Here is a 22565-nt window from a genome sequence, read left to right on the forward strand (position 1 = left end):
ATGTTTTCAGAGTATTCCAATACATATTTAAAAAAAAAAAAAATCAAAAAAATTTAACAATTGTAATAGGAAAAAGGGGGGAAAATAGCTGCACGTAAAACAATACAGCAAAGGGGGCACATGGACCACAATACTTCATTTTCAATATAATTGCTGGGACATGAATGTACATGCATTAAAATGATACAACAAAGCAAAAAAAAAAAAAAAAAAAAAAACAAAAACTGTATATCCTTAAACAGCCATGAAAATCCTGATCTAACTCTTTACTGTATCACTGTATATTTTGAATGTGCTCCTACAAATACTAATTACCATCAATTAACCAAAATCTACATCCCTAATTTTTTTATTTATATATATATATTTAATTATTTCATTTGTCACACTTTTCTGGATGCTCTGGTTTCCTCCCACAGTCCAAAGACATGCAGGTGGATTGGCACTCCCTAAACTGACCGTAGTGGGTGACTTGCTCTGTGATGGACTGGTGGCATCTCCAGGGTTTGTTCCTGCCTTGTGTCCAAGGCTAGCTCAGTTTGGGACTAAGCTGGTTAGAAAATGACTGATTGATTCTCAGCATAATCTTATCATATTGGTGTGTGGAAATTTGAAAATAGTCCTTAAGTTCCTGTTACAGAGAAAAAATAAGCACATGTGATACTGTAATACTATTAATACAGCTATATTTAATATCACAAAATATTTATTTTGGGCATTTTAATAAATTTCATTTCAGTAGCACTATTAACATTTTAAAAGATACATTTCTTATTAACAGAAACACTGAGATACACACAAGACACTTTGCCTTTAAAGACTGGATAAGGGTTAAAACACTACTTTCCAATGCAAACTCAGTTTCTATGAATGGATTTTTAAAAAAAATCTTGCTTATAGAAACCCATTACTTTAGCCATGGTGAAATATAATCATATGAAACACTGATTAAAAATGCATAAATATTTATTATAATTGTGTCCCCACAGAAATTTAATGAATATGCCAGTAATAAAAGTAATGAAGCCAAATACATAGATTATTTACAAGTCAATGTTAAGTCAGAAGCAAAGATTACATATTGTCATGGAACGTTCACTGGTCCACTTTAGAAATGTGGCATATTTATTACGTGAAACATTTTTAAGGCTAGCAAACTGCTTCCAATAATTTATAAAAATGCACCAACTGAGAATATTGCATATTGCATCTAATTTTTTTTTCTGTTCTTCATAAAATGTGGACAACAGGCTACTGTGCAAACAAAATACTGAACGCCATAATCACACAACATGCTGCAACATAGGGGCTTTTTCGTTCTCCTGTAAAGAAGTAAAATAAATAAATAAATACATTTCAAGAATTTAAAAAATATTTGAAAAATCAAGTTAATTAACCTGTTTAGAGAATCTATGCTGATGTCTACCTTTACCTTTTATAACCCCTTAATTTTGCTACAATATCCTTATTTATATCTTGTGAATTTCCCCTTGGGATTAATAAAGTATCTATCTATCTATATTTAAAAAATCTGGATTCACATAAAATAAAGTGAATGATGGAACCACTAATTAAGCAAAAGAAACTAAAGGCAATTTCCAATGTGAAAATGAAATCTCCACAGGTAAAATGAAAAGCTACAATATAACCATTATGTAAATTTATACCAGGCTACTAACAGGTTGCTCAAAATGATTAACTTTTTCAAGAAATTTCAATTTTTTACTGCATCAAGGAAAATGCAAGAACTGGGTTTAAACTATATTAAATAATTAGTAGGCATTTCTTACCTATCCTTGCACATTTCCAAAAAATGCCCAAAAGCCTAAAAAAAATAAATAAAAATAAATAAAATAAATTTTATCATCAACACTAAAAGATAATATTTTTGTAGGGTTATTCAATTGCAGAAATAAAGCTGTTACTACTAAAGGATTTGACATAAATAGGGATAACAAAGTTATGAATAGTACAGTATGAAATCTAAATTTTTGCATTATTACACTTAAATGTATTTAACATTTTTGACAGACTAGTAACAGATCTTTTCTGTGGTATTAGCCAGTATAAATCATAACAAAATACACTTGTATATTTAAAAATTAGAGTCAAGCAACAATAAGCACTGAAGCAAAAACATTAATTGAATATACATTTATAAACGTAAATTTACCATAAATAAATTAATTCAACCTTAGTATGGACTAAAAAAAAAAAAAAATCTCTAAAAACAATAAAAATCTAATTAAGATAATAACTTCTCTCAACAATAATGGAATGAAGCCAGCAAAGTAAATTGAATGTGCACTTATAAAAGAATTATCTAATACAGTATGCATTATGAATATGTTAAGTACTACAATGGTCTCATCACCCTACATTGAATGAATATTATTTAAAGATAGTCAGTGAACCTAGATTTTTGGTCCTAAATATTTACATTCTCCTGGGATCACTATACTTTTCATCTCCTACATGGCCAAGGAGTCTGATTAAATTATGGAATTTTTTGCAATATTCGCCAATTTCTGCTAAGTGTAACAAAGTCAATGGGGAAGTGTCCCTGTGGGCTAGGAATAACTTTGCCAACTATGCTAGAGTAATTATCGTGGTCAAATACACTGTGTGCACAATTATTAGGCAAGTGAGTATTTTGACCATATCATTATTTTTAATGCGTATATTCCAACTCCAAGCTGTATTAACTTGAATGCTTATTGGATTTAAGCACGTCAGGTGATGTGTATTTGTGTAATGAGGGAGGGTGTGGCCTAAGGAAATCAACAACCTATATCAAGGTGTGCAGAATTATTAGGCAGCTAGTTTTCCTCAGGCAAAATGGGCCAAAAAAGAGATTTAACTGACTCTGAAATGTCAAAAATTGTAAAAAGTCTTTCAGAGGGATGCAGCACTTTTGGAATTGCTAAGATATTCGTGTGTGATCACAGAACCATCAAACATTTTGTTGCAAATAGTCAACAGGGTCGCAAGAAACGTGTTGAGAACAAAAGACGCAAATTAGCTGCCAAAGATTTGAGAAGAATCAAACGTGAAGCTACCAGGAACCCATTATCCTCCAGTACTTTCATATTCCAGAGCTGCAACCTACCTGGAGTGCCCAGAAGTACAAGGTGTTCAGTGCTCAAAGACATGGCCAAGGTAAGGAGGGCTGAAACCCAACCACCACTGAACAAGAAACATAAGTTGAAACGTCAAAACTGGGCCAAGAAATATCTGAAGACAGATTTTTTTCAAAGGTTTTATGGACCGATGAGATGAGAGTGACTCTTGATGGACCAGATGGATGGACCTGTGGATCAGTAATGGAGGTGGGGTACTGGTATGAGCTGGTATTTTTAAAGATGAGCTAGTTGGACCTTTTTGCATTGAAGATGAACTCAAAATCAACTCCCAAACCTACTGCCAGTTTTTCGAAGACACTTTCTTCAAACAGTGATACAGGAAAAAGACCATGATTTTTATGCAGGCCAATGCTCCATCACTTGCATCGAAGTTCTCCACTGCGTGGCCAGCCAGTAAAGGCCTTAAAGATGAAGGAATAATGACATGGCCCCCCTTCCTCATCTGACCTAAACCCTATCGAGAACTTGTGGGCACGTCTTAAACGCTAGATTTACGGGGGAGAAAAACAATACACCTCTCTGAACAGTGTCTGGGAGGCTGTAGTCACTGCTCCACAAAAAGCTGATCGTCAACAGATCAAGAAACTGACAGACTCCATGAATGGAAAGGCTTATGACTGTTATTGGAAAGAAGGGTGGCTATATTGGTCATTCGTTGATTGATTTATTTTTTTTGAAATGTCAGAGATGTTTATTTGTAAATTTTGAGGTGTTTGTTTATTATTCTCACTATAACAGATGAAAATAAATAAGTGAGATGGGAAAATTTTCATTTTTCCTTTAGTTGCATAATAAATCTGCACACTAATAGTTGCCTAATAATTGTGCGCACATATGTATTCCCCTGATGATGTTCACACTCGCAATTCCGTTGTGAAACATTCAGGTTTCAGGTTTATTAACATTTTGGATTGACTGATAGCACTGTGTTTGTTCCATATTAAAATTAATCCTCAAAAATACAACTTGCCTAATAATTCTGCACTCCCTGTATACTGTATAAGCTGTGATGTAACAGTACTAACCACCATGCCTCAACCAACAAAAGACACAGAGATGCAGTCTTGGAGATCTCTGAAGTGTCATTATATTGTTCTATTTTTTTTATGGTAAAAAAGATATTCTGAAATTCAATTTTGCGTGCTTCCATTACCCACTCACCTCTGTGTGTGGTATCTAAGACAGGAAGATATGGAAAAAGATGATCCACTGTTGCAACCCCTAATGGGAGCAGCCGAAAAAAGAAGAACATGTCCATTTTCATGCATTTGTGTGTTATCAGTACAAAATAAGAGTAATTTTTGTTGGTACAGGGAAGGCCTAAGATTTTTTCCCATTTAAATATATGGTAATTATGTGCTCATTTTAAGACAATTAATCTTACAAGGAGGTTTTCAAAAGCCGGTTAGCTTTACAAAGCAGTATAATTTTAAACTGAACTGCTTAACTAACTTAATTACTCCCGACTGCTTTGCCGCCTTTTTTTTTTGGTTTTGGTCTGGTAGCCCTCTGATCCCTGGCTACGTCGGGCTCCATCCGGAATGAGACTTGGGTTCTTTCCCCAGCGGCCAGGGCACTCATGCTGGGGCTAAACCAGCCCAAAGCCTCCACGACTGCCGCTGCCTTTTGACGGCCAGTCGTCAATACCGGTCACTCCAGCTCCGTGATCGCTAAACTAATCGGCCACACATACCACGTCCCCTCGCTAAGACACGAGTGCGGCGATTATTTATTTAAAAAAAGTGTCCTTTTTGACTTGAGCTGTGGACCTGCTACACCACACTGTCCAGTTGTTGTACGAGGGAAAAAAAACCTGTGTACGAAATTGTGGATGAAGCCTTGCGAATATGGCTTCTTCAGGAACATCGAAGAGGTACAGTACATACCTTAGAAATATTTTTCTACATAAAAATAGGTATGCGTCGGATTAACCGGCCAAAACGGCAACTGGCCATGGGTCCAGTCCCGAGGTGGCTGTTTAAGAGGGATTATCCTGTACCTTGATATATTTATTTATCTTCCTACAGTGTAAAGTCACAAGTTGACTGTAGAGCTTCCTATGTGTGATCCACAAGGGCCTTGTCACAAACCAAATGTGTACTGAAGTGACTTTAGCTGCAGGTGGAAGCTCCACGCAACTGTTATGATTCTGCCTTTGTCCAGAAATGGTTTCATAAGCCTTATGACCTTAGTCTCGGAAAGACTTTTTCCTATGGGGCGACTGGGATTTTTTTCCTGAATAGGATCAAACACAGTTGCATTGGGTGCGACTTAATCCAGATAAAGCACCAATGCAGTGGGGAGCCTAATATACTGTGTAAAAAACAGTCATTGATTACTTCTAAAAACTCCTGCTCTCGTGCTCCACTATTTACAAGATTATTTCAGTTAATACGTGGGTAAAGTCCGTTATGACTATAATACACCCCTGTAAACTAGCCTTTTTAAAATTAAAAAAAAAATGTGTATTGAAATTACTTGTCTGCATTGGGCTTTCCAGATGAAGCCACATGTCCTGACTAAGATGGGACTCGTTATCCAACTGAAGACTTGCATTTAAATATTGTTTGACATAATCAGCAACTCCCCTCCTTTCCTGTTCCGTCTATCCTTCCTTAAAATGTATAGTATATCCCTCTATGTTATAGTCATCCCCATCTTTGAGGTTTCTGTTATTGCTAGAATATCATAATTATGATCCTCTACATACAACTCCAACTCACTTGTTTTATTTTTGATACCTCTAGCAATAGCAAACTATTTTTAACATGTTACTCATTTTACTTTTGCATTTAAATGTTAGGTTAGAATTTACATTACTATGCATTTTTATTATTACACTATTGTTTTATTCCATCGTGTGTAGTTCTAAATGTGACCTGTCCTAAATTCCCTATCAACAGCTCCATCTTACTTTTACAAACTTTGAATAACCTTGTCATATTCCTCCCCAACACATTGGTGCCCCTGTGGTTCAGATAAGACCCACTGTGGCAGAACAGGTCCCATCTGTTCCAAAATGAGTACTAATTGCCACATACATTAAAAACTCATACCATTTGCCCTACACCAAGACTTGAGCTACGCATTAATCCTTCTAATCTCCTCAATCTTACCTGGACAAGCATGTAGCACAGGCAGAACTTCACAGAAGACTACCTTGTCAGTTTTGGTGTACACATAATGGAGGATCTGGCCTGGTCTAAGCATGTCAACAATGTTGAAGGCAAAGCACTGTCTGTACCATCTCAGAAACCTCAATGATTTCAGGCTGCACTCTCAGATGCTAAAGAACTTCTACACATCAACCACTGAAAGTATTGCGATAAGAATTATTAGTGCCTGGTTTGAGAAAAGCGTGCAGCAGGACCGCAAGCTCTGGTGAATGTGGTGCAATCAGCCAAATGCATCACAGGGTATGCACTCGCTAACCTCTAGGACATCTACACCCAGTGATGCTAAACCAGGGCAAGGAAAATGATCTGAGACACCAGTCATCCAAACAATTGCTGAACAAGTAAAAGCACCCTTTTTAACGATAATGCTACCACCACCATTACCACCAAACAAACAAACATGAAAAATGGTTATAAGGTTATCTCCAGTGACACTGGTATTCCTGCTTCCACAGCTGACTATGCCACAGATCTCTCAAAACGCTTCCAGGACATAGTGGGAAGAGGAAAATTGATCAAAACTTCACATTTAGTGAAAATTGTTTAAAATGACCATGCAAAACATTTAAAAGAGCTTACCGTTGATGTGGTGCAATAAGGAGTACATTTTATGACTTCTGGCTGAGCAATCAATGGTCATCACCGCTCACACTAGCACAGGAGCACCAGAGTTTTTGGGAATATCACACTACATGTCTGGTGATCAATACTGCAACTGTCACTGCCTTGCCAATTTTATGTAAATAAAAATTGCTGGAAAAGTTGTGTAGGAGGAGACTTGCTTTAACCATGTTTCAGTAATATAGCGATTTTGATTGGGAACTGCTGGATCTTGTCAGAAACCTCTGATAAACCATGGGGGTTGCCGTTTTTTGACACTAAACAATAAATATTTACACCTCCAATAAGCAAATTAAAACCTTTTTTCCAACCCAAGAAACAGAAGAAGAACTGAGATGGTGTCCAACTATGAAGGGTACAAAAAAAAAAAAAAAACTACATTATTCAAACAGTGGTGGCATGGTAATTAATACTGCTGCTCCTCCACAGATAACAGCATCCAAGGCATAAAATCTATACCTGGCTCCTGTATCTGTGTGAATTTCTTCCAGTTACCAAAGTTTGCTTTCCACAACCCAAAAGCATGGTTATGTTTGCCTTTGTGAGTGGGGTCTACAATGGACTGGCATCTTGTCTAGGGTTGCTTTCTGCTTTGCTCATGGTACTGCCAGGAAGGCCTTTTGGGGATCAAGAAGGTTCCAGAAATTATTAAAATTTAAGGGATTTTTCTGTCTTTGACCTTAAATTCAAAGAATATTTCAGTGAAATTATGATAGTGATTTTTGAAGTGTATGTTTGACTGCTGTCTACATCCTTTCACAGGTCATGCATCATTATAGAACATTAAAGTTTACATTTTCAGAGATTTATTACTGTTGAGGACTTCAACAAATCAAGATTTAACACTAGAATTACCAGAGCCTCTCCGCCAGCGTCTTTTGTCATCTAAATGTGCCGATATAGACAATCTGCAAGCAGCCAGCTATTCCTTCCTCCCCACCGACTTAGAACGTGCACGAACTTCTCCCAGCTCATGCCTTGATTGGTTATCTGGGAGTGAAGTGGAGTTTTACAGTGGAAAGAAGTCACTAGATATATAAACAAACAGGGAAGGCACATGTACTGAAAGAAAAAAAAACATCAACAGGGGTTGAATAAGCTTACGCTCTCTAACATCCCCCTGATCTGACTCTAAGTAACAGCGACACAACAGTGACTTCTTTGCCTGTCTGTTTCTCTATTACACAGTGCTCTGTCTGTCTCTGTGTGTGTGTGTGTGTTATGGATCTTAAAAATAACAGTTATAAGGACACTTGTTCATGTTAATTGCAGTCTCAATTGTTAAATATTTTAAAAGTAGCATCCCACATGAAAATATAACGAAGTCATTAATGGACAGTGCATACCAATTTATAAACTTTATGTCCGTTTGAGGTTAAAACAAACAAACAAACAAAAAAAAAAAACACAATAAAAAAAAAACAAACACTTTCTCCCCAACGGGGAATCGAACTCAGGTCTTTGAGGCATGGCAAGACCTGCTGCCCTCTGAGTCAGCAAATCTTACTGCTAAGCCACGGAAGCTGTTAGATCGTTCTTGAACCTTTTGTGAAAGTGTTTATTTGATGTTTGGACTTCATGCTTCACGCATTCTATAGTTTATGCCTACATTTTGTAACATTTATTACTAAAATATGAAAGAGTTTCTGTTTTAACAATGTGTTTACACAAATTACTGTAGAAATGGAATGCAAATGATATGCGTGTGTTCCAAATGACAATCTATTATTTCCACTCTAAAAACTCCACTTCACTCCCAGATAATCAATCAAGACATGAGCTGGGAGAAGTTTGTGCACGTTCTAAGTCGGTGGGGGAATGGAATAGCCGGCTGCTTGCAGCTTGTCTTTAAATCGGCACATTTACAGAACAAAGGACGCTGGCGAAGAGATGTGATTGGATTTAAGGTGGGCTGGATGTAGGAGTTTTTTTCTTAGGCTCTGGTAATTCTAGTGTCAAGGAATATTTGCGCTACATATTATCAGCTTGTCAAATGTCCCACCAGAAATGCAAACATTGTGAATCCTTATTATACCCTGGTCAAAAATGCTTACTGCCCACTATTCCACCCTACCTTGGAAAAAATCAGTGCACTTTTCAGTACTCATGCTATATGCAGTACTTGAAGTGAAATAAACACTAAAGCTTCAAAATGTTTTATTATTATTGTTATAATGCCACAGCAGGTTTCTCCCTAATTATAACCAAACTGGAAATTTGTATGAGTTTAACTCTTCAAATAAATGTCTTTTTGGGAATATTGGTTTTAGCAGAGAGACCGATGGATTTAAAATAAACGTGAAATACTGTGTTTGCTTAACAAACCACACAATTACTGCAAAAGCGATGGCTCATAAACACAGGCGTTGTTGGACTCTCCATAATGATTATTCCAAGGAAAAAAAATGTTTCTACCTAATGAAAGAAATCCATGACATGCTAACAGGATGGCACAAAGTGGCAAATGTGAAATGCCTTTAGTCTTACTGTGCAGACTACCGAGATGTCTGAAAATCCATTTTCATGATTCAAAAAGATTTAAACTGAGTCACTAGTTTTTCTTGTTAACACAATTTTACAAACTGAAATAGAAGTTCAAATTTAACTTCAGCGAAATAAAAAGGCATCAATTTACTGATGACAAAAACTTTAAAACATAAAGGCATCAAAATATTGTAATGTGGGGTCAACTCTACCTGTAAGTATAAATGACCTCAGTTGTGTATATGCCAAATTCTGCAAAAATATATACATACCCAGTTTTGTTTTTGTCAAGAATGCTTGGAGCCAGGGCACGAATATAAGCACAGGTGCATATCAGCAGCAGAATGACCGTCAGTAGGCTTTGAAAATTGAAAATGGCAGACTGCATACAGAAAGAGAACAAAATCAAAACATAGGTAATTAGAAAACAATTTTAACGATACACTATAAAACCTAGTCATGAAGAATTAACATTCTTCCACATAGGACTCAACAAGTTCCAAAAATTAAAAAATAAAAAACCTCAAATAAAAATTGATTGCACCATTGATAAATACTTTTCCAGTGATCTATAAACATTAAGAAACACAACATGTAAAGCACTGTCCACACTAGTACATTTTTGTTTAAAAAAAAAAACAACACATACATTAGTTTATGTTTTCTCCTTTCATTCACACTACTGCAGTGTTTTCAACCTATGAAAATGTAGACTTTTGAAAACTCTCACCAGAGCTTTATAATGTTTTACATCAAGCTCCTGCAAAATTAGATGTAGAGGAGCATTACTTTTATAGTTAAAAGTATAGACCACAGGTGTTAATTGTTCACGTTTTATTAAAAAATGAAATTCTACAGACTTATTTTTCAGTGACCACAAAAATGACTAAAATAAATAAAAATATCTTACAATACATGTGTTAACTAATAAAATATGCACAAAAAATATTTTCCATAATACTTTTAATTTTTAAGAAAATGTTTATCATAATTACAAGCTGTCATAATATTCAAATTTCGTCTTAACATACTTGACTGAAACTCAGCAAAATTAAAAAAAGCAATTTTCATCATTTGTCTAACAAAAATATATTCTCACATTGATTCAGTTAATTGAAACTGGTAGTTAAACACTGCCTAAATGTATTCATGCCCTTATTGGTTTTAATCACTTATTGCACTAAAGCATTTTTGCTGTTAAAATATAAATTTAATGTATTTATAAGGGGTTTATTTCCCATTTCAAGTATAGCAGCTGAACAATCCCAATTCATGACCTTTACTTCTTATCAAAACCTATACTGTACGACAGACACAAATTTATTAAATGTTCATAAAATATGTTTTAAGAAAATGCAAGTCTAATATGCTTAACATGTTTACAAGTAAAAATGACAAATTTTGCTGTTAAGCTAACGTGTCCATTGCTTATTGCACAGCAATTCAAATTCTTCTTTATCCCTCTCCAGCTCCAGTGGTTTTACTTGCAGGTCTCCTGTGAGTGCTCGGCAGAAGAGGTTTTTCATCATAACAACTATTCATGGTGGCTCTAAAATCGGTACTGACCCCTACTCTCTTTTCTGTTTTTTTTTCCGGTTTCTTTGTGGTGGTGGCCTGCGCCACCTCCACCTACTCAAAGCTTCATGATGCTCCAACAATGATGGACGGATTAAAAGGAAGAAGTCTACGTGACCATCATCATCATCAAGCCTTTCCGTGAGAACCCTAAATCCAAAGAGGACTGTTTCATTTATGTTAGGTAGAATGCCCAGAGGGGACTGGGCGGTATCATGGTCTGGAATCCCTACAGATTTTATTTTTCTCCAGCCGTCTGGAGTTTTTGTTTTTCTGTCCCCCTGGCCATTGAACCTTACTCTTATTCGATGTTAATGTTGATTTATTTTTTATAATTATGTCTTTCATTTTTCTATTCTTTAATATGTAAAGCACTTTGAGCTACTGTTTGTATGAAAATGTGCTATATAAATAAATGTTGTTGTTGTTGTTGGAAGAACAGTGACCTATAAATTATCTTTAACTTTTATTACCACAGTTTGGATGCACTGGTTAACTTACTGTTTATTCTTCACATTAAGTCGAGAATTGTTACTTATTGGCTTTAGTTATTTGTTCAAAAATAAAGACGGGCTTTCTACTGCACCTTTACAAAACTAATCGGCTAAGAGGAATCATATGCTTTGCAGCTACAAAACCCCCTTCTCTGTCTCATCTGTTTTTGTGTCTGTTACTTGTACTACTTCTGCATACCTAAATTCCACTGGGTTCTTTAGTATTATACACTACACTCCCCATGATGCTCTATTGGGGCAGGTTTTCGTGATGTGGGGAGGGAGAGAGGGGGGTGGGAGAGAGGGGGTGGGGAGGAGTGCAATTTGTGGGATGATGGGTTTGGGGGAGAGCTTATCCTAAATTTGTTATTACATTGTTTTAATCTGGAGGGTAGTTTTACATGCAGGTCTCCTATAAGTGCTTGCAGGTAGATATGAGTTGGATAATAAATCTTTATTAGATAAATCTCCTGCACATATTTCAGGGCATTCCTAAGTCATTCTTACCCTAGCTGCTTACCAACTGTATCACAGAAAACCGCATTATATCTAACTCTTTGATGCATCAAAAATGTGTGCAAACAAAGTTGCAATTCTTTCCAACTCTTTGGTGGTAGGTCAACAGATCTCTCATTGAAAAATCCTTTTGCCCAAAACTACTTTCAGATTTTAATAAGTTTATTTCAATTATTCACTGCTGTCATAGGGAATAAGCATATAGGGTTAACTGCCTTGTCATCAACAGTGCTTTTCAAGACTTTTCCACTTCATTCTTTAGCAATTTAGCATAGTCAAAACAATGACAAATTACTGAGTTTGAATCACCATTAAATGTTTGGAAAGGGTTCACTTTTGTGTGACAGATCTTAGCTATGAAACTTTATCCAAATTAGACCACATTTAACCTCCTGTTACAAAATGTTGAATTTAAGATTCAGCACAAATGAGAAGAGTACTGTTTCTGGCGCAAAGTCCCAGTATACTTTTACTGCTTAAACTAAGAAAAAGTAAATCATCTGTGTCTATCACAAATATTAAATATAAATCTGGATGTCTCAAGAATAAAACCCTAGGAAACAATATTAGGTATTTCTGATAGTTCTCAAATAGCCTTATCTATGATTAATCTGTCTGAATGTTCATAAGTAGTGCTGGGCGGTATGACCAAAATTCTAAATTACGGTATTTTTCAAAATTATACTGGTTTCACGGTATTCAATGTTATTTTTTACCCCATGCACGAGTGGATGTTAACTACATTTTCCAATGCAATTACTGCAGTAGACTGGTTAAGAATAACCTATTCCACTGTCATGAGAATTGTACAAAAAAATATTTTTATTGCCACCACGTTTTCTGCCCACATGAAAACTGTTATTGTCAACTCTTTTCATCTTCAGTCTGTCTGGCTTCAACTGTGAAGGCATGGGTCTCCTGTTCACCCTCACTGTGCCACAAGCTCCAATTCCCCTGCTTTATAGCTCCATGAACAATTCTGGTGATGTAAAAAAATTGTCCATGTACACAAACCTAAATGTTCATAGCCCTGATACAGCTCCAGCACAACCCGACTTGTCAAGGGACCGTTCTCTCTTTGAAAGGAATGCTTTCCTGTATATGTAATTACTTTCAGGCAGAATCCAGTGTTTGCTTCTGCCTGTACAAAATCCTTTATGATATACTTTGTGGGCTTGTCTGGCATATATTGGCAGAAAAAAAAAAAAGTGTCCCTTTTATCACAGATAGCAAAATACCCATGCATTGCAGCAGAGAAGTAGTGTGTTAAAGAAGTTATGAAAAAGAAAACATTTTAAAAATAACGTAACATGATTGTCAATGTAATTGTTTTGTCACGGTTGAGTGTTGCGGTCATCGAGGATTTGATTATCATTATTTCTTTCAATTAGGTTCATATTTGGAGGATGTGTGTTCAAATTATATTTAGTGTTTGTCAACCATTGTAAAGATAACAGGTTTCATTCATTGAAGTGTTCACTACCCAAATCGGTACTCGTGAATCTAAGATGTTTAACAGGCATTCCCGGTATTAAGTTGTGGATTTGCCTGTGAATATTTAGTGGCAGCGTGTCTATGAACTTAATTTAAACTTAAGTTTTACACCTTGCTTTCCTATTGATATGTCTACAAAGGCTTGTTCAGATTAAGAGGGTTGTTCCTTTCCGTTTATGTCGATATTAAAGTCAACATTTCCACTTTATTCTCATAGTTTATTGCCATTAAAGTAGAATGTTGTAAACTAAACATTATCCTAAAATCAATGTTTAATTTACTAGATTTTCTGAAACCCCGTTAGAACTTAATGTAGCACATTAAATACTTTGTGTCAAGTGTTCCCTGACCCAGTTGTTAATCGCTACCTGCATCTTAAATTGACTTCCTCTGCACTAAGTGGAGGTGCAAGCAGGGATCGCCGTACAGAATCCATTCACTTCATGATATTCCTGCTTTCTGAAAATTTAAAATGCTAAGATAAAATACTTGATATTTTTTATGATGAAATGCATTAAAGTTTGCATTAAACATGCACGGTGGTGTGGAGGTAGTGCTGCTCCCTTTCAGTAAGGGGTCACTAGGTGTACATTCAGTGTAGAGAACGTTATGGCAGGTGTGACAAGGCTCCAAAAAACTGGATGTATGAATGGGTATCGTACAGGTTTAACTGAAATATTGTTTAAATGCTGGGTTTGGGATCTGGTGGTCAGAGACACGAACACAGAATTCAATGGCTGTTCTTCTGAGCGGGCTTTTTTTATTTCATGCGTGCTGTCTCCATCGGACGTACCAAACCTTCAGCTCCTATCCTTCCTTTTTCTTTCTCAACCTAACCAATCACTACACGATAAACGTCTTTGTGAAATTAAAACTAGTTATAAACTTAGACCACAGAGTGTTCAGAACTTTATAAAAAAAAAAAAAAAAAACTTCTTTATACATGTTTAATTATGCCATTCATTCAGGGTTGCGCCCATCCCAGCAGGCATTGTGCTCGAGGCAGGAACGAATCCTGAACATGGCACCAGCTCATTGCAGAGTGAATACGAGCATACACATACACACTATCAGGGTCAATTTAGCATCACAAAACTCTACATGACTTTGAAAGGAAATTGAAGCACACCAAGTAAACCAGAAAAACATGCAAATTCAAGGCAGGAAACACCGATTTTAAACCAATGTTGTGGTATAAGAAAAATGCATAACAAATATAAATGGTTTTTAGTATGAACCAGTACACCGTCCAGCACTATTCATAAACTTGCAGAGGAAGATGACATTTTTGAACTCTGCATTTCACTGATTGAATTCAAAGGAGATTTAGATGATGTGCAAGGGTAAATAGCCACACCCTAATTGGACTTCAGTGACGGTGTGTTTCGCACAATGGAAGCAGGTAACAGACTCTCTTATGCTAAATTTCCCCCTTTTCTTTCCGTAGTATTAATGCATGCAAGTCTAACTGAGAACAATGTACAGGGAGAGACTGAACACGTGTGGAAATCATCGGCGTGTACGAACCGGAAAGGAAATTGGTTTGTTCGTCACCCAAGTGTATGGTTGTGAACAGATGCAAAAATTTGGCGAATGTTTTGGTTGTAACCCGATTTGTACGTGTTCCGAGATGTTCGTGATCCAAGGTTCCACTGTATTTATTACTGCCAGTACCAAAATTAACAAAGCTGCGATAGTACAAAAATAAAATTGCCATTTCTGTACTTTTTTTGGCACAGTTATTCCATGCAACATTATTGTATGGTGTCAAGTGGTGAAACAAAGAATCTATAATTGCTGCAGTTTGGTAAAAGTATGCAAGCCACTGTATCAAAAATGTACTTCCAAAAATACATAAAATAATCTTCAAAAATGGGAAAAAAGTCACTGCATTTTTCATCATGCAATTGTAAAGAATGAAGTAATAAATTGGAGAGATTAATGTTAAGACAACATGATATATTGTTTTTGTTTTTATAAAGTGGTAGCTGGGATAATATATATTTTTTTTGTAGCAAAACTGCATTTGAGAGACCTGATATGACATGACACATATCCTTATTCTCATTACTTATGGGATGTAATAAAAAGCTTGCTTAAAAAACAGGAACTACCTTTACGCTTACAAATGACAAGAAATATTTTAAAAATGTTTTTCTATAACTTAAATGTTAACAATATAATCATGATGGTGGCAACTGGTCATACTTTTTCTCTCTAGTATCTTTTTTCTAAGAATATCTTTAATTTCTGTTACTTTTGTAACATTTGTTTTTGAATAGAATTTACTCATTAGAGATGTTTCAGTTAGCTACATTTCACAAAATCAATCCTATTTAAATGAAGTTGGCACTAAAAGATTGAGTTGAGCAGCCAGCTGCTTGTTAGTATATTTTGAAAAAGAAAGAACATTGTGTGTAAAAATCATAAATTAGCCACAAAATACACATTGACCATAGAAAGCTGGAAAACACATTCAAGAATTTCTACATTTTTATCACATTAAAGCCTTACTCTACTGTATGATCTCTGAACTCTTAGTTCCAACTATGTATTAGAATATTCATTAAAGACTTCCAGATGATAAATATGACTCAAAGGCCTTACACACAGATCTTTAATCTAACCCTGATCCCAAAGGGGCATTATGGAGAGATGCGTTACCTTTTCCAACAGGCAGTATTATTCTTATTAATATTCTTGTGTAACAGTTGGGGGGTAAAGTCATAGTTCGGCTTGTATTTCTTACTCTCTGTCAAATCAAACATGAAGAGCTAGATATTTTGCAGTTTATTTGAAATGAAAGTACTACTGGGAACAGTTGAATTTAATAGGAAAAGCACTATGTTTTATTAAAAATGTTATTTTAGTAAAGTTTAGAAACATGAAGTATACACATAAAAAAAACCTAACTTAAAAAATGATAATTAGTAATTTACAGCGAGGAGCAGCTGCAGGCACTAGAATAAAAATTATATAGGGTAAAACCTCAATTATCTGTCGGGGTCGAGACCGATGCCATGATGGGTAAGAGAAAAGATGGATAACAGAACACCTACATTATAAATGATACACAGCAGATTAGTTTACCGCATAGTCGTACATATTTACAAAACAAAACTATATTAAAAAAAAACAACATAGTACTAAAAAAATTAATTCACAGAATATTGAAACGACCAGCGTAAAAAGCAAACAACTCAGAGGTAACTTGAGTTTTCTACCTTTTACTTGGAGTCTTTGTTCCTTAACAAACTGTGCCCTGTCTTATACTCCGTTAACTGGGTTAAATAATAATAAAAGAAAGCTTTCCCTACCAGTTTATCTCCTGCCAATCACATTCTGATTTTCAATGTACCGCAAACACTCCTGCTCACTGGATCCTGACTCCCTACATAAAACTTCATTCTACCACACCTTCCTTTTTTAACTGACTTCTTCTGTCACTTATCTAGTATGAGGTGTGCCCACCACTTACAGAACAGAAGCATTCTCCCAGTCCCATCACTTACACAGAATACCATCCTTTGGGTACTTCATGTCAAGTCATCATTCTTTTTGACCTCATCATCCCAGATTTGGAATGCTGATTTGGTCATATGAGTAACCCATGGAACCGAAATTAGACATGTCTTGGATTAATATTAAGGGAGATTTAAGCAAAAAACAAAAACAAAGTTTTAATGTATTTTTTGGCTGATGGCTTGGGTGGCGGGGAATGGGTAGAAGATTATGATTTTGACTGGCTACATCTCCCTAAATATAAGGTGCACAGAAATGGTTCCCATATGGTTGTAAAGCGCTTTTCCAACTCTATATTTTGCATAAATGCTATGCTATCCCCAAAATAAAATATTTCCATGTTATGGTACATCACAAGCTGTCACTATGTATTAACAATAGATAATACAATTCAAAAATAAAATACAGTAAAAAATTATTGCTAGTGCTTTTCCATTTTTGACATATAAGAGACTGCTTTCTATGAATGAAATGAAGCCATGTATATGGATGAATTGGGTTGTTAGTAATGGCTTCCAAATTTTTTGGGAGACTGCCGGAAATACGTCTCTGAGACTTTGTATTATTAATAATGCTGAGGTTTATAGAGATTTAAACTGTAAAATAAACAGTTTAAAACTTAACATTTATAGAATAAGCAAATGGTGCGGAGTGAGAAGACATTCCACAAGCTTTAAGAAGAAAACTCAAGAATAACATAAAAAAAGGGGCGAGAATGCAGACTATTGAATCTTCCAACTATTTTCAGCGCTACTTAATTCATTTCAGTGTTTCAGGGCCAGAACTTGACAGAATGTCATTAGATTTAATTGCAAGATTTTGATCACAATCACTTGCGTGGAGGTGGTGTGGCTTAGTAAAAGACTGATGTTGCTTAAAAGACGGCAATCTGCAAACCATGTTAGAAATAGTTTGCCTTTAAAGACAGCTTGACAACTAACTTGCTTCACTATCTGAGAAGTGAAATTGATCTGACACTAGGTGTTGGGCCCCACAAAAAAAAAAAAAAATCATTCAGATGGATTAGTTTTATTTCGGTAAGAAGCATAAGATTATCAGCCATTATTTTGCAAGTCTTCATTGTGGGTCCTCTATTCCAAACCAGATTTTTTTTGTTTTATTATTTAAAACACTTAATAATCCAATCTATAATATAAATGATTATAGGCAAATACCACCGATCTCTGTAATAATGAAGACATCCAAGAAAGAGGAAAAAAAAAAAAAGATAACAGTGGTATGTCTTTCATTTCCTAGGAACATCCGAGTACTGGGGTGTTTTCCAAACAAAGATTTTTACTGAAGCAGTATTTAGTTGTATGAAATTAAATCAAATGTGAAAAACTGGCTGTGGAAAAATTAAGGTACCCTTGTAATTTTGCTGATTTCAATGCATGTAACTGCTCAGTACTGATTACTTGCAAAACCAAATTGGTTGGATTAGCTTGGTAAGCCTTGAACTTCATAGACAGGTGTGTCCAATCATGAGAAAAGGTATTTAAGGTGGTCAATTGCAAGTTGTGCTTCCCTTTGACGAGTGACAACATGGGTCCTCAAAGCAACTCTCAAAAGAATTGAAAACAAAGATTGTTCAGTATCATAGTTTAGGGGAAGGCTACAAAAAGCTAATCTCAAAGGTTTAAACTGTCAGTTTCAATTGTAAGGAATGTAATCAGGAAATTGAAGGCCACAGGCACAGTTGCTGTTAAACCCAGGTCTGGCAGGCCAAGAAAAATACAGGAGTGGCATATGCACAGGATTGTGAGAATGTTTACAGACAACCCACAGATCACCTCCTAAGACCTGCAAGAACATCTTGCTGCAGATGGTGTATCTGTACATCGTTCTACAATTCATAGCAAATTTGCACAAAGAACATCTGTGTGGCAGGGTGATGAGAAAGAAGCCCTTTCTGCACTCACTCCACAAACAGAGTCGCTTGTTGTATGCAAATGTTCATTTAGACAAGCCAGATTAATTTTGGAACAAAGTGCTGTGGAGTGAGGAGACAAAAATTAAGTTATTTGCTCATAACAAAAAGCGCTTTGCATGGTGGAAGAAGAATACCGCATTCCAAGAAAAACACCTGCTACCTATTGTCAAATTTGGTGGAGGTTCCATCATGCTGTGGGGCTGTGTGGCTATCTCAGGGACTGGGGCCATTGTTAAAGTCGAGGGTCGGATGAATTCAACCCAATATCAACAAATTCTTCAGGATAATGTTCAATCATCAGTCACAAAGTTGAAGTTACGCAGGGGTTGGATATTCCAACGAGACAATGACCCAAAACACAGTTTAGAATCTACAAAGGCATTCATACAGAGGGGAAGTACAATGTTCTGGAATGGCCATCACAGTGCCCTGACTTGAATATCATCGAAAATCTATGGGATGATTTGAAACAGGCTGTCCATGCTGGGCAGCCATCAAATTGAACTGAACTGGAGAGATTTTGTATGGAAGAATGGTGAAAAATAACTCCATCCATAATCCAGACACTCATCAAAGGCTATAGGAGGCGTCTAGAGGCGGATAGATTTGCAAAAGGAGGCTCAAGTAAGTATTGATGTAATATATCTGTTGGGGTTCCCAAATTTATGCACCCGTCTAATTTTGTTATGATGCATATTGCATATTTTCTGTTAATCCAATAAACATGTCTCTGCTGAAATACTGTACTGTTTCCATAAGGCATGTCATATATTAAAACTTTCCCAAACTTTTTCATATGACTGTATAATGCCTGGCAGATAGGCCAAGTTCAAAGAGGTTTTTGCTTGGATGCGAGGGGTCGGTAACCATTTTACCTGCCCGCTTATTGCACCTGGAATAGTAAAGGTCCTGCAATTTTAATGATTTGTACTGAAATGTGTCTTGTGACAATACTTTACATAATGTAGTATTTGTTTTTGAAAACATCTGGTCACTGTAATTACTGCATGCCTCAAACAATAAAGATAAAAAAAAAAAAAAGTAAAACTACGTTCAAATGCCCTTAAAAGAAAGAAAACCTTAAATCAGTTTCCCTAGCGCTTGACTACTAATTTTGACAATAAAATACTTTGTATTAATTGGTAGGGTTTTTTTTTTAAATACCCATTTATGTTTAAAGTTACAAAATTAAAGTATCAGGAAATGAAAAAGCGTAATAGTTCCTCAGAGATTTTTAATACATATGAACTGGTCCCCAAAATCATAAAACATTATCATCAAGGCGGTTTTATAAAGTTATTGTCTGTTAGTCTTGTGTGTGATAAGTAGTAATAAGTGAACCCCATGTTGTTCACTTTGCCTTGCGTGTTTGCAAATATCAACTAATTTGGAAAACTGCATTGAAGTCATTGGGGAAGGATAAACTGAACTAAATTTGACTTGATTATAATGGTGCAATCATCTTTAAAGTGTATGGGAGGACTAGGGAAACATCAGCCTACTATACGGGACCAATTATTGTGGCCAAAAAGGTAACCTGAGCTGTGTGACAGTAGTGCCTACTGCCTACCACTACACCATCGGGCATCTGTGAGATCAAAGAAGAAAGAACACAGTCAGAGAGGAGCAATCATATATTTCATCAAAACAAACAGAAATGCTGAAACTGTAGTCAAAAGTCACACAAAATACATAGGTCTTTCAATGGCAGAAAATTCAAAGTGGTGTGTCATGACTGAAGCTATGTGCTGGCTCGTTCTATTTTTTGAAGTCACACTGTAGTCTCTCCAAACTGTATGTTTTGATGCTATGCACTTTTTTTCTATCAAAAAGATAGAAACGTCTTGTAAATAGTACTAAATCATCATTATTATTTCATAAGAGTCTCCTGTGTTGTCAGGCTCCTACAAGGTTTGTTTTTTTTATCTGCACATGAATAATTACACATACATAGGGCATACACCTCTCATTTATACTGACATGGAACTCAAAAATCGACCTGCACATTTATTAACAAGCAGAGATAACGTTATTTATGCTGTATACGTTTCATAACAATCACATTTTGAGAACCTGCATTATTTACTTATCCATTCTGCCGCTAACTATGTCCCACAGAGCCTGTAGTGGAAATGACCAGAATTATATAAGCGGGGGGCAGTCACATACAATGTTGGCTGCTACAGCTCCAGGGGATTGCACGCTGGCCTTGAAAACCATCATGGGGCGCTGGGGAAAAAGGTTCATCTATACCGGCCAATTATAGGAAATATATAAGGAAATAATTCTGCAAACAAGGGCGAATGTGAACACAGTCAGTTCACTACAAATAACACTTAACTGAAATTCGCTAATCAACATTAGTGCTAAGTAACCAAGTTTAGTATATGTGTTATGATATTTATTGATTTAGTTTGAGTAAAACAAGAAGTGAAATTTCACTATTTTTGTTTTATCCTATGTTGAGGGGGCTCTGTACTGGGACATAACTGTTAGATGAGAGAATTGTGTGTGACATTTATTTGCCATTATGGAATAGTCCAGTTTTGTATCCAGCAGTAATGAATCTAAGGATTAGTAAACTCCTACTTCATCAAGCATGCATATTTTTTAGGTAGCATTGATAGAAGAAATTAGTACACACTAGGAATACATTAGATGGTATGTTTAATAATGCTATTACCAACCTAATGTTACAAGCAAACACAATAACTACCAAGTTATTTTTCATATAACAAGGAGGATAAACATATTTGACAATAGATGGATACATGCATAACTCTGGCCCACTGTACTGTTATTTCTTTCTGAAATATGCGGCAACTAAAAAAAAAATATTGCAAGAACATTTTTTGGAATAAGATTGCTTTACGGGTTACTATAACTTGCATTAATTAACTGCTGTCAGGGTTACTTAACAGTGGAAACAAGAAAAACTTGCAAATGAAGTTTACAAAACAGGTTTTAAAGATCTGCTTGCGAGAGGTTATACCAGTATCAAAAACGAACAACTGCAATGCACTTTTGCAAATGAAAACAGTTAAACGTGAAATGCACAATGTATCATCCTAAGCAGTAGCATCAGATCTCCTAAAACTGATATTTACAACTACTCTGAAGTTATTACATGGCTGTGATTTTTTTGCCCTGCTCGGGGAGCAGCTGGATTTTTCTATCACTGATTAGCTAGGATTACTAAATAGCAATTGAACTACTTATTATACTGAACTAGGGCATATTCACTATAGATTAAAAAAAAATGCTATTTAATATAAAGTGTGGGACACCGTGCATTTCTAAAAATACTAAATGTAAAGAACCTTCATAATGATTTACGACTGAACCCACAAAAATAAAGAGACTCATCAAGTCTCTAAAACTTTGAAATACAAATTACTTCACAATAGCTCGTTTAGTATGTAGACGAGTCAATAAATGGGTCCCGTAAACGAATTTTGGGATAAAAACAAAAGAAAACAACCCGTAAGTAATTAACTTTTCCTTACCATACTGATCGCTCTATCTTTGCCACATCAAACTTCCTGCACGCCCATGAAAACCTAAACCTCGCGAGAACACGTACGCGTTTTACTTGTTTATTGGTGTC

The 22565-nt window shown here is 35.8% G+C and overlaps 1 long non-coding RNA gene across 1 annotated transcript; it reads right to left on the bottom strand.

The window, feature by feature from the left end:
- Window positions 1-669: 669 nt before the first annotated feature.
- Window positions 670-22549, bottom strand: LOC120532852. Its single transcript, XR_005634381.1, has 4 exons — window positions 22465-22549; window positions 9697-9806; window positions 1791-1825; window positions 670-1322 (listed from the first exon to the last, which is right to left on the bottom strand). It is a non-coding gene; the product is annotated as an uncharacterized LOC120532852 (long non-coding RNA).
- Window positions 22550-22565: the final 16 nt, after the last annotated feature.

This window comes from Polypterus senegalus, chromosome 7 (genome assembly GCF_016835505.1).
Source record: "Polypterus senegalus isolate Bchr_013 chromosome 7, ASM1683550v1, whole genome shotgun sequence".
NCBI classification, from domain to species: domain Eukaryota; kingdom Metazoa; phylum Chordata; class Cladistia; order Polypteriformes; family Polypteridae; genus Polypterus; species Polypterus senegalus.